This window comes from Dermacentor silvarum, chromosome 5 (genome assembly GCF_013339745.2).
Source record: "Dermacentor silvarum isolate Dsil-2018 chromosome 5, BIME_Dsil_1.4, whole genome shotgun sequence".
Classification (NCBI taxonomy): Eukaryota; Metazoa; Arthropoda; class Arachnida; order Ixodida; family Ixodidae; genus Dermacentor; species Dermacentor silvarum.
Genome location: NC_051158.1, coordinates 86545752 through 86563146, shown reverse-complemented (window position 1 = coordinate 86563146; position 17395 = coordinate 86545752). Strand labels below are relative to the sequence as shown.

General features: G+C 48.2%; 1 pseudogene; it reads left to right on the top strand.

Moving 5' to 3' along the window:
* The first annotated feature begins 9030 nt into the window (after window positions 1-9030).
* On the top strand, window positions 9031-9117 carry LOC119454682 (U2 spliceosomal RNA; annotated as a pseudogene).
* Window positions 9118-17395: the final 8278 nt, after the last annotated feature.

Here is a 17395-nt window from a genome sequence, read left to right as displayed (position 1 = left end):
CAGTTTCGAGTATTATTTCCCAAAGTGTGGGACGAAATACATGGGCGTTCCAGTTACTTTTGTGCTTCAATGTATAAAACAGCATTTTGGTCAAAAAAGTAAGTGGAACACCAGTGGATCTTTACGGCGACTTTGATGGCGCATATCTCCAAACCGGTGTCATTCTGGAAATTAATTCCGAGTCGATACGCCTGACAACCTCACCGGCTACAATCCGTAAATTGCAATATTTGTCGTAAAGTAAATAACTAGGAAGTTAATTAGTGGATTTTTGGTAATTAGTTGAATATCTGTTTAGATTTCTCGTGCTACTAATGTCCGCCTCTTCGAATAAGCCAGCTCAATGATAAGAATCGTGCTACCTGCCCCAGGCGATTTCTAAAATTTCCGTAAAGCTTAAAAATGAACACCCTGTATAGCTACTAAACAGCCTAAGCTCGCCTTTTGACAGACGATGTGGCACAACGCCGGTCTCATGGTAAATTTCGATGGCGGCGTTCAATTATGATTATGGCCAAGATTTCCGAGAATCAGCACGAGGCACAGTCGGGCTGCGTGATACGAAAGCACTCCGCTGTCCCGAAGAAGTTGTTTACGCCCCATTAGGTTATTAGCCTAATGGGCTACTGCTCTTCCGCGAAAGCCTCCTAAGCGATTAAACAAAAGAGAGAAAACTTCGGGGAAATGCAGTGGCTTATACGCAATCCGGTAGCCATACCTCATGTCGTGCCGCATTGCATTATACAGCGGACGATATCAAGCGGGCTCCCTCCAAGAGAACGGAAAAGTGTAAACGAAATGGTCACGCATAGGGACACTCGCAGGGCTGCATTCGCCCGGGCGAATATGTGTCCAGATCTCTAAGTGGCTCGCCACTGACTCGTTCGAATGTACTTAATACAGCAAGCTTTGTTTGTATAACTTAATTTTTTTAACACGAAAGTGTTTTATGCCGGGGTCCACCAAGACTTCACTGACGTATTTCCGTCACGGAAATACGTCATAGAACATAATACAAAGAAAGAAACCAGAAGAAAAAGTTCCACAAACATGCAAAATTTGGAAATCAAACCCACGACCTCTCGGTCCGCGACGATAGATCGCCGAGCGTTTAACCCATTGCGCCACAAGCGCATTTGCAGAGAGCTACACAGACGCGCCTTATATATCTAAAGCCCAGACCACACGTACGCTTGCAAACGCGCGCAAGCTCGCGTCCGCACGCCCACGCATGCGCAGACGGTGCGTCACGGCTCGTACGCGTCGAAACGCGGCGCGATCTCGGTGATCAGCTCCTCTCAGTTATCGCGCGCCTGGGCTGCCTCGCTGCCTCGCGTCGGCGCGCCTGGCTACGCAGCGACGGCGCGGTACATTCAACTCTCAGTTAAGCAGAAATATATCATGCAAGAAAGTGCTTCCTCTTCACTTTTCGTGCTGATCTAACAGCTCCAAAAAGATAACAATTACGTTTATAGATATCGAAGCATTTTGAAGCACTTTGAAGCATTTTGAAGCATTTTGATACGAAGTGGCGTCTGCCAAGGTGTAAACAAGTGAAGCCAGTGGCGCGCGCTGTCGCGCGTATTTGTGGATGCAAACCGCCATTCCTCGCTAGGCGCGGCAACCGCAAGGCGCGTAGACGCGAGCTTACGCGCGTCCGCAAGCGTACGTGTGGTCTGGGCTTAACACTCCTCCGTGTACCCGCGCTCTTGCTCGGGGCGGTGCCGCCGCCTACGAGCAGAAAAGAGAAGTACTGCATTATGACACTAACGCGCACCGACAGTGAACGCTTCGGTGGTCTCAGCACTACGACGCCTCGATGCCAGCATTCGAAGGGACGCTGGCATCAAGAAGCACTACCAACGCCACCTAGGTGGCGTTCACCGTACTCAGCACAGCGGAGCGTGGCCTCCGCAATTAGCTCTGAAAATGTTTCTGAAGTTGATCGCGGAGGCTGCAATTACGACGCGCTGTACGCGCTGATTTGACTCGGTGACGATTCAGTTACGTGCTTTGTCTTGCGCGTTGTATTAGTGTGTCAGTTACGTGCTTCGTCTTTCGCGTTGTGCTAGCGTGTGCAGCGTAGTGCAGCGTAGTGCAGCTTCCATATGCACGACGGTTGCTCATGGTCATCGACGTTGGTAGTCGTGATGGAGGAGACGTGCCACCAGGCGTCAGCGTGGGTGCATCAACGCTTAAGGGCGCTTTAGCCACAAAACACCAATAGACATTATATATCAATGTGCAATAAACATTACACTACTTCTGTGAAGACACGTTTCACTTTCGTGTTCTATACCGATTCCTATATAAGAGGGATCAATCACATTTTTTTTTCGTTCTTGTAGCATAATCGTTGCTCGGCTCCATTTTATCGTCGTAATACTAGCTGTATAGCGCTCTGCAACCATAGAAACGTTTTATTGTTATTATAATTATTATTGATGCAGAGGCAACTTCATCTAGAAAAGTAGGACGGCAATGTAATTTAGCGACACTGTTGCTCAACACTACAACGCATGAACGAACAGGCGTGCGCAGCTTCAGAGGGAAAGCAGCGACGCTCGAACAGGATCGTAAGTTAGCGCAATTTTTAGAGCGTAAGCTGTTATGGGCTCATTCCAATAGCCGTTTCAGTACGCGATGTTGTCCGCCGCCGCCGCCGCCGCCGCCGCCGCGGATGCCGGTGACCGTAACCGCTATCGCTGGAAATGCGAAAAAAAAGTACCCGGTCCCCGCCGGGATCGAACCCATGCGCGCTGCGCAGGAGTCGGATACTTTACCGCTGAGCAACCGAAGCGCTTGTTATCTGGCAGCGGAAAAATGTCCCATAAACGCGCCCTAGGCAAGCGCGCAGGCGCAGACGACGAGATGAAGTCTAGGGTTTGACGAAAACTCGTCTCGCGAGGGAGACGACGAGATGCGGTTCAGAAGAGGCGCGCAATCAACGCGATCCCGAGCCTCCACCAGTATGGTGGCGCCATCTAGTTAAGGCGCCTGCAAACGCATCGTGTCCGACATGTAAGTTGCATATAGCAGTTGCATGCTGCGTGTAACTGTACCTGGTAACTTAAGCAGGCTAGGTGACTATTTGTCACCAGCCTGTTTTGAAGATTCAAATAAATAATCATGATCATCAACAACAACGACGTACCGTGCCACGGGTTAAGGGATGTGAGATGTGCGCCACGAATTCTGGATACCTCTTCGGTGCACGTTATGGCCTCTCTCCTCGCAAGGTACGAAACGCTGCTGAAGAAGCGAATCGTAGAGCAACGTGCGCGGCTACAACCAAGCATCATCGGGCTTGTAATGCTCGGCTTGCAGAGAGCATTACAAGCCGCAGCTCGCCGTCGACGCCGGGCGGACAGTTCAGATCGTTCTCGTCAAAACGAGGCGAAGAAACTTTTCCGCGAAGAACCTGTTGTGCGTGGTGCCGAAATTGGAGCTACTCTTTAACCACTTCACCAGCTTACGCTGTGACTGTGCTGCGTATGCCGCGCAGGCCTGTGACTTTTTTGTAAGCGTGATGCGATAACGCTAAATCCTGATAAAAAAAGGCACCCCCCTCCCCTTCTCCTGCCCCACTGCCCTCCTCCATGAAGCTGCATGATTGTGACAAGCAAGTGGAGACGGCCCTCGCAGCGGCCGCGGAGGCCGCATTTCGATGGAGGCGAAATGCAAAAACGCCCGTGTGATTGCGTTGTAGTGTACTTTAAAGAACCCCAGGTGGTCAAAATTAGTCTGGAGCCCTCCACTAAGGCGCGCCTCATAATCAGAACTGGTTTTGGCACGCAAAACCCCAGAAAGAAGAAGAAGAAGCACCTTTACATAGCTTCCTTGGAGACATGATTGACGGCGCTTCTAGAATGCGTTTATAGTATTGGTAGAAGAAAAGCAGGGAAAAGAGTGATACGACCGGATCTGTTACAGTCATAGGTAGCGGTACAAGGCACATTTCGAGAAAAAAAAGATTAAGGAGATGTATACAAAAATGCTAGATAAAAATATGTATTGCATACCTGATTAAATCAAGCAGGATAGGTGACTATTTGTCACCGTCCCGTTTCAAAGGGGATGCCATTAAATCATCATCATCATAATCATGATCATCATCATCACCATGAGTAACGGTGCCAGCGCAAACATTGCGGACACTGTTCTGTGCTTAAAATCGGGGACCTCGTCGGGGTTGGAAGAGAATCAAAGGTTGGTGGTACGATTATAGCATTGGGGACGTCTGCAGTGAAAACCACGATTGAGGCAGCGTAGACTACGTGGGCTGAGCATCTTTTGAAGTAAGAGAGGCACAGAGCAAACGCACTCACGAAGAAACACATGGATGATAAGGCATAAGTAGCCAGAGGGCACAAATGACTTCACGACAATAGCGCGGACACGCAATGTAGGAACACGTGAAACGATATGGCAGATCAGTAATGGGGAATCCCGCAAGGTGAAAGAATGGTCTTGAAAGGAAAAATTGACACCCATGCACCGCACTTTGCGCTACATTCTACTTGCTGCCAATTTTCCTATTCAAGAGGTAACGATAGCTTGCAACAACATGCAAGGTAAATGGAAGTACTATACAAGTAGGCAACCCAGAGTCATCAGAAAGAAAGACGGAGAAACCGAGACCGCAAATTGAATGCAGAGAATGAAAGCAACAAAAGGCCAAGGAGCTTTTACTGAGACGGCAAATAAGAATGCAGAGGACAAAATCAGCGCAATAAGATAAAGAGCAGTGCCTTACTACTAAAGGCCCGAGCTGGTTGCCGGAGAACAAAAAAAAAGGAACCGAAGGAGCAGATAATTGCAACATGACCATGCGTCTGGTGCAGAAAAAGATATTTCTAGTTTAGGCACGCTGTAGTAATATATAGCTTTCACTGCCTTCTTGACGCTCGTCTCTCGGGGAATACACGACAAATTGAGCACATAGCAATGTAACGCCAACATATTCACGCATCCAGGAACGTAGAGGACGCGCGCCTTCGAGAAGCGCTGGAGTTTTAATGATGATGGGAATCGGTTGACAGTATTGGTGGACAGAAAATCAAGGAATACATGGGGACGAGATCGCCACAGGCACAGACAAGTTTACAAAGTAAATCTACGAAATGCAGAGTACTAGCTTATACACTATGATAACACTGAAATAGCTCAAACAGACTACTACCTACATTTGTCACCAACACGATTCACAGTGGACGCCATTAGCGATCACCATCACCACAGTAAGGAAAAGGGGAAGACTAGAAAATGACGCTATTTGAGTTCTATACCAGGGACTTGAACCCTCGTCAGCTCTGTCTTCCCCCTCCCCTCGGCCGATTTCAACAAGAACCCCCATAACTGCAGTTGCCTTCAGACACCAGTCTCGAAGAGCCACCTCTGAACGGCCTCGTCACGAAGCTTTCTCGTTATTTTACCGCGGTCGCTGCCGTGACGTCAGCGTAGAGAGACTAGAGCATGAAGGAAGGAAAGAACTATAGAAGAGAGCATTTCGCAAGACAACTGAAGCCAAGTGAGTCTGCTGCTGCTGCTGCTGCACGCTGCTGACATAGCAGTCTTGATGAGAAAGTAGCGAGCGCAGCGTTTTCCAGAAGAAAAAAAAAAAGCGCAAGCAAGACAAATTACGATTCTTGTATAGCGGAAAGAAGATAGGCCCCAAACGATGCAAATTGGTTTTCGCTGTGCGGCCAAGCTTCGCGTCTCAGCAAGATATATAGAAAGGAAGGTAGCGCCCATAGTCGGGCACACCCAGCACTTAAGTACAGAATTACCAGTTACGAAACAAACAAATACGAAGCAGCTGCGTGCAAGTGCCTCTTGTAGCCACCCGAGAAACCGCACGCTCCACAAAGGCACGCACGGCGCTGAACTTAATCAGGAAGTTTTGCCGGCCAAGCCAAACAAAATAAAGCGCTCTCAAAAGAGTGCCGAAAATAAAAACAGAACCGTAGATGAAGCGAACGCAAGCGACTGAAGCGCGACAGTCTCGCAGCTGCTGTTGACGGGGCATCTTAGGCGTATATACAGATAGCGTGTGCAGCCGCAGTTTATTGCCGCCGCAAAGTCACGACGTAACCGCAAGAAAAACGTCGTCACCCGTGGGCTCTTGTGGTCCTGTTGGGGGCCGTGTACAATTTTTGTTCTGTATATAGTTGGTATGATGTATCTTTTTTTACCGTTTATGAAATCCGAAAGTTCACTGTCCAATTTCGCCATATTGTCAAATTTGACATCTCGCACGCTCCGATTTGCTCGCAGGGCTGCTGCGCCCTCTCGTGATTGGCTAAAAACTCCAACATGGCGGAATGCGACAGTGTCACGGATAGTAGGGCCAGAGTATGCCTCCTCCGCTACTTTCTCTTCCTCTACCTCCTCCTTATTATGATCCTCCTCATCATCATCAGCAGGAGCAGGAGCAGCAGCAGCAGCAGCAACAGCCTATTTACGTGTCCACTGACGGACGAAGGCTACTCCCAGCGATCCTAAACCAGCCCCTCTTACGTCAGCAGACGCCATGCTATGCCTGAAAATTTCCTAATCTCATCAAACCACGCAGCTGTGGTCCACTGCATCCTCCTCGCCGAGAGCCATCGTTAAACGGGTTCTGCCGAATGTTTTCTTCATGTAATGCCTTGGGCAATAGCCGGTGGTCTATCCTACTTACTGAATGGGTACCAAGCGTAAGGGAAGCGAAGTCGATGACGGCAGATAATTAGGTGGTGTGACGAAATTCGAAAATTTTGCACGCATAAGATGGGATCAGCTTGCGCATGACAAGGGCCATGCGCCAGCTGATCCCTTCGTCCTGCAGTTGAGAATAACACAGGGTGATAATGATGATTTCTTCATCGTATTATCGCCTACCCCGTTCGCTCTGTAATCCACACCACCGTTTTACTGTCTCCTAACGTTACGTCCATCATAATTTTCGTTGTCAGGTTAGTCGAAGCGTGCAGGCCAAGCGGGGAGCCTACCTTTCGACTTTCAAACACGGGCATTACCAAATGAAGCGCTGCGCATCTCCGATTTCGTAAAATTCTGCGCATAGCGGAGAGAGAGAGAGAGAGCTCACCAAGCACGCTCGATTTCCCAGTATAAGAACGGCTGCTTTACTATTGCAAATGCACTGGCGAATCCAGAGCGGGGTAGGAGTGGGTGTGAGGCCCCGGGGAGGCAGCCTCTTCCCCGTTCTCTGCTCTATGTTGAGATGATGACCTCTACACTCCTTTCACCTCCTAGCCCCTCCCCCCCCCCCCTCCCCTCACTTCACCAAAGCTAAGGGGCTATTCTGGATCCACCCTCCTGCGGAAGCGCAATCTTATATTGCAGCTTAACTTAACATTCCTCTTTACGGCTTCTTTAACTAAACAGAAGAAATTTGCAATATCTACACGCAGTGTGTTTGTGTTTGGTATTTATTAGTATAGTTTCTTTTTCGCGTTCTTTTTTTCGCAGCGCAGTCTTCGTCGCCAGCATCAAAATGAAGAGATGTGCAGTATTTACACGCAGTGTGTTTATTCTTCACTTTTACTGGTGTAGTTCTCGTTTTTTGTCTTTTCGAAGCATATATAGTCTTCGTCGCCAGCATAAAAACAGCGCTCGGGCGCGTGCCAACAACTCGCAGCAGCCCGTCTCCGCTTGCGAGAGATGCCTAGACGCACGGGGCGGCGAAGAGCTAGTGTTGGCTAATGTGTCTCTTCCTCCTCTCTCTCGTCGTCGAGTGAGAGAGTCATCCTCCCACGGTTGGCAAGCGCGCGTGATACGGAGCAGCAGCAGCAGCAGCAGCAGGGAAGGGTGAGCCGGCATCCGCGCAACACATCACGCCCGCGCATCCTCGTCGACGCGTACGCTTGCACCCGGCCGGTGAATGCGTGCTCGTGCGAAAAACACACAAACACACACCACGCGCGTGGCGCGCTCGCGTCTCCTCGACTAAACGAGATCACGACGTACGTAGCGAGCTTTTCGTGACGAGATCTGAGGCAGTAGGGGTTGGACGGTTTAATTTGGGTAATTGACTTCCATTTGTTCCTGTTTTACATTCCGTTTCGTCCGGTAGAGGAAAAGGGTTAATGTTGTTTGTGCAGAGGCGTTCGCTGGAAAGGAAAGGAGCGTTAAGAAAATTATGCATTCTGTTAGCCGAAAGAAGAAAAATCTGCAAAAAAAAAAAAAAAAAACGTGTTGCTTTTGGCCTGCTTGTTGCTGTATATAATAGTATTGTGTACATTTTTTTTCTGCTTTGTCACCTTATGAACCCTCTCCCCCACCCCCCTGCCCCTAATCCGTTTACCCGAAATACTGCTTCTGGAGCGCCTGTGAATGAATCAACGAATGAATCAAATTTAAGCATCGAATTAATTGCCAAAGAAAGTCGTGTGCTATAAGAGACGGCGCAGTTGGTTGGGTAGAATGGCAGCTGGCTGCCGGGAATAAAAAAAAATTCGCGCATATCTACGATGTGAATCATGACGAGTGGGCGAAGCACTGGGGATCGTTCTCACCGTAAGTCACTCGTGACGTTGCCCACTCGCGCATGTAAATGAGTGAGTGCAGTATATACAATGTTTTATTTGTCATAACTCGTATGTCGTGTTGAGTTCTGGATTCCGTTTTTCCCCTTCATTATCACTGCTTTGTGGTCCATGAAATGCAGAGCCAATGGTTCTTCGATCGGATCTAGCCTGAAGTTGGCAAAGACAAGGTCTATGCACGTTCCCCTGGTGGTTGCTTCTAGTCATACGAAATGCATCGTAGAGCGTATCGAGACGTCATATACTGCACGAGCCAGTCGCTGTCCGTGATGTCTACGTTGAAGTCTCCGACAAGTACGAAGGGCTTGTTCGTGTACTTTGTTTCGTATTCGCGCATGGCTAGATCGATGTACTTTTCTACATTGCCTCGGGAGAGAATCGGGACCAAGTACACTGTCATGACGACGGTTCCGTCGAATAGTTTTATTGCAGCTTGTTCGCCGTTGTGAGATTGGCTCGTTATTGGTATACGTCGAGGTCCTATTTTTGGAAGTTGGCGGAGTGCTTGAAGCCTGCTTCACCTCTGCCGCGGGTCGGCCCGGTATTGCACTATCTCCGGGATCGGCCCACGCAAGAGCACGGTCAACGTGGACGGACGGACAAGCCTCGACCCTAAGATGCGAGGGGTTTGCCCCTTTTTTATTTTTATTTTTTTCTCAACTCCGGGGCAAAGAAAAAGCCCCTAAAATCGACGACCGTAGCCACCAAGGAATGCGCCGTGGCGGATCGAAAGAACATGTTGCCCTTCTACAAGCAACGGGGGCAATAACTGCGCACGCTCTCTAAACAACAAAAAAGCGTAACTCGATCCAAACGTGAAACGACACACGAAGACGCGTGCACAAGGGTGTTCGTGTGCGTTTTCACGTTTGCGGATTAGAGAGCACGCGGGGATATGCGATGTTGTTGTCGGCATCATTAGTGAGTAAAAAAAAATGGGCGAGTTGGTTGGACGGGTCATACAATCCGTAGGGCTTATAACGGGGTGGTCTATTTAGATTAGATTAGGATAGATAGATAGATAGATAGATAGATAGATAGATAGATAGATAGAGATAGATAGATAGATAGATAGATAGGATAGATAGATAGATAGATAGATAGATAGATAGATAGATAGATAGATAGATAGATAGATAGATAGATAGATAGATAGATAGATAGATAGATAGATAGATAGATAGATAGATAGATAGATAGATAGATAGATAGATAGATAGATAGATAGATAGATAGATAGATAGATAGATAGTACGGCTATTCATGTCAGAGTCACAGAACGGCTGCGAAGGGTAAGAATGTTCCGTCGAAGATTGAAACAGAACTCGGAAGAAAACTACGGGTAGTGTGATGCACAGGCTGGAGTCGGCTGATCGCTAAGGCAGGCGTAATTGTAGATCGTCGAGAGATGCTTCAGTGCTACAATGGCTATCAACTCCGCTAATGAGAAACTGAGTCCCGTGCTACATCGACTGTCATCTGTGGCGATAGCTAACACACTTGCAGACTTTTGCCTGAAACGTGGAACTACTTAACAAAACGGCCGAAGCGATATGTGAAGCAGGGTATATCCCTTTCCGCATGACATTGCGTGGTGCCCAGGAATTCAAAAGGTTGCCCTAGCTGTTTATTTTTCTTTCTTTACTTAAAGGAAGCTTGTTTGGGGGAGGTCCACACAAAAGTGTCATCAGCAGTCTCATATTTCCCGACGAAAAGTAGAAAGCAGTGTTTGAAGTTGCGAATGTGCCAGTGATCAGAAACAATGAGGAATACTGCCTGACATTGCACATAAGCCCCCCCCCCCCCGCACACCGAAAGAAATACAAACGCACGCTAGGAACAAGGAACGAGCGCCTATATTAAGGTAGAGGTGGGCGGAGGACGCTGAACCGCTTAAATATGCGACGGCCTAATCCGCGAAGACGGACCCACGAGATTAACGTTTCAGAATTCGCACTCACGAGGGCCAGTATTGAATACGGACTGAGCGCGAAAATTGGCTAAGGCCCGAATACCGCTCCGGGGTTCCTAACTACCGCTGCACCTCAATTTGTCCAACATAATTTACTGCCAGCTGCTGCACGCTCTCTAATTGGTTCCACTCACCACTACGTAGTCTCTTGCGCATGCCACGCTTGCGTCCTTGCTTTGGTGACTTAATGACCGCTCATTTTCTGCAGACGGTGCGCGTGACTAAATGCGCCGACTAAGCATCTTGCTAATGCACTGGCCCCGCAGCCGCCACGTCATCCCGAACTGTGCAGTAACGAAAAAAAAAAAATTGGTCGATCCCTGTTTCAGAGGAATTGGTCATAACACGAAAGTGAAACACGAAATCGATGAAGCAGTGGCAGAGCTTCGTTACCCATCCACAAACACAAGTCCGTATTCGCGCACGTTCTTTTTATAATTAACGTTTCGCTCGAAGGGCGAAGCAAGGGCAGACAACGCAAGCACGTTAGGCCTGTACTTCTGCGCGGCGGAGACACCACCCCGGAGGAGGCTAATTAAGTATAACTTAATTTCCCACAAGCTGCTACCAATCGAAGGAAAACGAAATAGAGAACCGCGAAGAACTAGGGGGTGCGATAACATCTAAAAAAAAAAACTTACAGTCGTAAGATGGCCAGCTGACGTAATACAGGTGCAATCGTAGATCGCTGGATGAGCCGTTCATCCCCGGTGGACAATTAGAATGAAATGACGATGATGATGACGACTTTGATTTCCTTGGCCTCGTTGTCTGTTGTTTGCACAACATCATCGGGAACCTTCGATCGTCACAATTTCGCTGCCTGCTCCTCCCGCAAGAGCACACAATTTCCTCAATTCGTGCTGCTCCCTCTCTCTTTTCTTTGTATATCCCCTGACCTCTTCATTCCGTGCAGGGTAGTCAACCATAAAACTACCCCTGGTCAACGTCGCTAACGTTTGATACATCGTTGCCCCCCCCCCCCCTCTCGTCCTATTCTAATGGCAGCATCTAGGAATTCCGGCGTATGGGCGTGCGTGCGTGCGTGCGTGCTGGCGCCAGAGCTGTCGACACCCACAGCGCCCAAGGCGAGCGCGCGGTGAGGCGGTAAACAACGAGCGCGGTGTTAAGTGGCGGCCTTCGGCGGGAAGTAGTCCCCTGATTGACGCCAGCCGCAGAACCCTCGGCTGCCTCTCCAACGCGGAGGGTTCCCACGGCGGCCTCCAATTCAGCGACCGCCCTCTTCCCCACCGTACTACACTTTCCACTCTTTGTGCCTTCCGCGTTCGCGAATGTGCCTTTCCGCGCGCCGATCCCGTAACCGCTGAAGGGGACCCAACTCGATGCGTGCCACCCGCTGATGTATACGAGTGGCCGCAGTATAGTATTTGAAAAACAAAAAAAAGTTAATAGGATACGGATAAGGCAGTGTGAATTTGACAGAGAACGGGGGAATCCGATATTCTCGCTTACATTAAGAGGGAAAAAGAAGGAGCTGGGCAGGCCACGTAACGCATGCGGCGGATAAGCGGTAGTCTATTTATTACAGTTATAAGGAATGAGCACCAAGGGAAGGCAAGCGCTGTCGCGGACGGACGAGAGTTAGGCAGTGTGATTACATTAAGTTCGCAGGCGTACGATGGGGTCAACTGGTGAAAGACAGCGGTAATTGAAAATCGCTGGTAGAGGCCTTCTTCCTACAGTGAACATAAACTGGCTTATCACTCATGAGGAAAAAGCGCGAATTGTTCCTAGCCTAAATATAAAACCTGCATCAGAGAGTTGAATCATGTATAAAGAGTGTACAGGCCATACGCGGTCCGGGTCTTAACGCAGACTACATGCCTATAGTACACGAAACGAACCAGGTTCCCATTTGATCCTTCCGGACGAGATCCTTCCCTTGACAATGCCATTAGACGGAATGGCTTGTCGATAGATTCTTGATGAATGAAAACGGGGCACCAAGGGTGGTGTCTGTGCCTTCTCCTGACGTCCCGTTTAATTTTGCGCTGGTAAGAATAATTATGAACCCGCCATGAGATGTGCTATCGTGGACAAATAAAAAGCACACGGTAAAAAGTATAAAGTAGAAGACGTCTTAGAAGCAACTACCCAAGAGCAAGAACTCGCACCACTATTATCCTGCCTCCAAAGGAGCCATATGCTTCACACTCTGGATACAAGCAATATCATGTGTACATTACATGAAATTACACAAGCAGGAAGCGAAAGGACGCGTTCTGTGCTCGAAGACAACCTTCTTCGTCAGTGAATGGAATTAGGGAGACGGATGCAGAGCTCGCTCAAGAGTGGTCCTTAAAAACAAAAAAGTTCCATTTCATTCGCGTTAGAACAGGCTGGGGAAAACAAAACACCGACATGTTATTTTTTGGAGCGAACAGAATACAGAATACACCACTGAATGTCAAATATTACTTATTTTTCAGCGTCTGTAATCCGCGCCTGAGCAAATGCAAAACCACGGCACGTGTAAGCTACGCTGATTCGGCATTTGCTTTAAGGAACCAAAAGCGCATTCAAACTCTGCCGGACTATACGCAGTAACACGTCTGCAGAAGCTCCGCCCCTCCACATTTTTCTTCCCTGCCACCGAAAGTCGCTCGCGAGTACAGTGAACCCTAATTTCCTCACGTTTCAATTGTCGGCGATAGAGTATATATACACTTATACCACAGTGTCCCAACCGAGAAGTAGCCCGCGTATATCGATAGATCACGGCGACGGCATAACCCGCCGGAGTGGATCAGTCAGCTAAGGCGTTGCGCTGCTGAGCAGGAGGTCGCGGGATCGAATCCCGGCCGCGGCGGCAGCATTTCGATGGCGCCGAAATGCAAAAACCGCCAGTGTGTTTGCGTTGTAGTGCATGTTAAAGAACTCCAGGTGGTTAAAATTATTTCGAAGCCCTCCACTACGGCGTGCCTCGTAATCAGAACTGGTTTTGGAACGTACACTGGCATACACTGGATATATGCGGTGCGATATATGCGACGGCGTACACTGTATATATGCGGTACTTACGCTATAGTCACCACTATGGTTTTTCACTGCTATGATTGCCGGCCACACGCGAAGTAATGCGAAAAAAAAATCGTGAAGCGACCTTGTGGTGCAGGTTACAGAAAGCCAAGCGATCATGGTTTATCCGGAGCCCTCGAGTGAGTCTCCCTCATAGCTCCAGCAGTGATTTTTAAACGTGATAGGGAAACTTAAGAAAATGATCTTACCTGTATTAGTGGATTACCCTTACATAATATCAAGAATGCTACTCTCACCCTTAAAAAAGGCTTAGTAAGATTGAAGCTGAAGACACGTGGCAACGCCACCTTGAAGTTAACGGCCCAAGCAGCCGTGACGTCACCAATTCTGACGGCGTCTGTGGTTGTCTAGTAAGGTTTACGTCAATAAAGGTCAACCGCATTGAATACTGAAAGAGCCAAAGGCCGAAATTAAGACATTTTGATAACATTTACTGCACTACCACAGCTGAAATTCAAGAAAGTACTTTGAACTCCGTCACGCCGTCATTTTACCATCGTCATCACTTCAGTAACTTCATCCCATTGTCGTCGTGCCACTTTCAACAATCCATCGGCGTCACTCCTTCTTTGTTACTGTATCGTATGCATGCTGTCGTGTTTCAACGTCATCATGCCGCCGTTGTTATGCCATCGTCGTCATTGCGTTGTCGTCAGACACTCGCTATCATGCATTTATTGTCATACCGTCATTGTTACGCCATCGTGTTGGTGCCATTGACGTCACTGCAACTTCGTCATCTGGTTGTCGTGCCATGATCATCATCTCGTAGTCATCGTCATCGTCACTCTGTCGAGTGACGACGACAATGACGACAGTCATTATACCATCGCCATCATTTCAGAATCGCCCTCTCATTGTCGTCATTCCTTCGTCGCCATATACCGCCTTTGTCGCTCCATCGACGTCGCGTTCCTTCTTCGTCATTGCATCGTCATCACTGCGTCGGCGTCAAACACTGGTCGCTACGCCGCCACGCTCATGAACGACCTTTGCAAGCGAGTGCCACAGCAAAGTGGAATGATTCCGGACTATGTCGCATAAAACCGAATCAACTCAAGCCTCATAATGACCACTACACATGTTAAATAAACGTGACTTCAGAAATGTAGTGTGCAGCTACATTGCTTGTATGCTAATCGCAACGCCATCTAGAGTCATCGCAAGAGGAGTTCTGCAGTAATATATATATATTAAATAAAGACGCTAAAATAGCGTAAAGGCTCAAAGGCTTAGCTCTGCCGAGCTACATTTAAATAAAAATAGGAATAGCGAGGCAAGGCTCAAGCGAGAGCGGGTGAGGTTGACCATTAATTACACCTCTGTGAGGTCACATATGCTATATACTAATAGCTCCAGCGCTCAGGTAACACCTATTGAACGTTACCAGCCGTATTAGACGCAGAACAGAATGAACAGCCTTCTTCCTGAGATGTCTAGTTACCTCGTCTTGCATTCGCCGAGCCATGCATATATATATATATATATATATATATATATATATATATATACATCCTAGTTTGCCTAATTACGTTCGGTATAGCGCATGGACTAATCCATTTATGCACTAAACAGGGCAGGCTAATTGACCTAACCCAGAACATACTCGGACACTTTATGCGAAAACGCGCGGAAGGTCTTCATTTATTCAGCGCTATACAACGAGAGCCTTTACGCCACACAAGTTACGTTGTTGCATGCACAGTTCCACTGCGTTACTCGTATTGCCCATTCAGTCACGCTTCTACCAAACCATATAACATAACGGGAGCTCACGTTGATTGCAGCATACGCGCGAAACACAATGGCATCGTATACAGGCGCTCGACCGTTTACACATATGCCAAAACTGGGCACAGAAAAACAAAAAATACTGGCTCTCCCGTAATCGAGAGTAGACGTAAGCATGAAATGACTACCATATGGCGTCTTTTGCTGCCTGTGGTGACACCGCTTTTCTTCCAACAATGCAGCGCCCTCAGCGTCTGTCGCTACTTTTTCTTGTTGAGAAACGCTCACGACTCACAGACCGCTGGCGTTCAAAAGAGCACAGGCAACCTCTCTCTCTGCCTTTTGAACGTCGCTAGTGGAAATGACCAATAAAACTTCAGCATACAAGAAGTTTCGATATTGTGAACAAACATTAGGAAGAAATGGGAAGCAATATTTTTCGTAACTTGTTTGGGAAGTATCTAGCGTATGTAATGCGGTCCTGTACAAAGACAATGAAGTGGGGACTAAGAGACCGCATTTTCTTAACTTTTGTAGCGTTAGCTACACTGGCCTAGCCAAGCCCGTTTCGCGCGGCACATCAAGAGCCGTGCTGCGCATGCGCAAGGATCAGTGATGTCACACGGCTTGCGCACCGGAGCCACCGGAGCCGGCACCTCTTGCGCACTCCGCCGCCGCCGGTCTGCGCATTCCAGAGGAGTGACGTCGTAGCCGTGGTAGACGCACTGGCGCCGGCGCGCGCTCGCTGTGCAGTCGCCGTCTGACACTGCGCTGGAGCCGCTGCGCTTCTGACTGGCGTTTGCCAGTGTGGTATAGCCATGGAGAAGGAGAGCGCAAATGCTGCTCAACAGCGCAGAAGAACGGAGAAGCTTGACTCATCGGATCCCGAAGTAGTTGCCTGGCAATTAGCGGTTGAGCGTAGGAGACAACCAGGAAAGCTAAGAATAATCAGCTGAACCTTTGCTAACGCTACGTATATCCTGGCATAGCCGAGCTAAGCCACTGCAACTTTTTTTTACTGGTTGCCCCGGATGATCTCGTTTTTTCTCGCAACGATGCGCGGATAATGGCTCTGGCTTTTGGCTCAAGGTGACTTGAAGATCGCCGACAACGGGGGCTAAAAACATTTCCTGCTTAAAAAAAACGAATAGAACATTTTTTTTTTTTTTTGCTCTCGAATGCGAAGCGATCCCTGCGTTTCCTTTAAACACGCGTGTTCGTATTTTTCGCCGTATTGCTGAGAGGCGTGTAGCCGAAACACCTTTTTCACAGCGGCTGTGCTTACGGCACCCGCCTGCATGTGGTACTGATGTTCGCGGCGCTGAAGTGGGAAAGGCCCTGGATGGACAGGTCTCAGGCCTGCCACGTCTTTTGCTTACGTACAAAGGCGAATCACTTCTTTACGTACACGCTGTCTCGATACAAAACGTAACGCTAAATCAGAGAGAGAGAGAGAAAATGAAAAAAAAAGACAAGGAGGTTAGCCAGTGTAAGTACCAGCTGGCTACACTCTGCTGCGGCAAGGGTTAAAGGTAATAAAAGGTGATAGAATAAAAAAATATAAAGAATTAAGTAAGAAAAATTTACACAATAACACGACCCTACGCACTGAAACCTTCAAAGTCGGTCGCACAATTCACAAGCCCTTAACAACTTCAGCAACACTAAATCAACACTAAATAAGTGTTGAAACAGCGATCACCGCTAACGCGCCCGTCAGAACCTCATTCACTGTTGTCTTCTATGCAGTTCTCGTGATAAAGAATTTCCCTCGTGGAACGTTTTTTTCGACTGAGGAACATGAAAAAAGTAAAATTACCCGTTTGCAATGCAAATTTGGTGCTATCGTTCATAGTGCAATTTTCGACTTGTCGACCCGATTTCAATACAAATTTGAAGTTATCTTTCGCGGTGTTACGTTCGAATTGTCGTCCCGCTCTGCTCATGGAGGGATTCCCAGACGCTGCGTAAACGCCAACGCACATTGGTTGAAAGCAGTGCAACGGGAAATACCGGGCGCTACCGGGCAGTACCCGGTACTTGACACAGTGCGGGCACGTAAGAAAATAAAAATAAGGAAAGT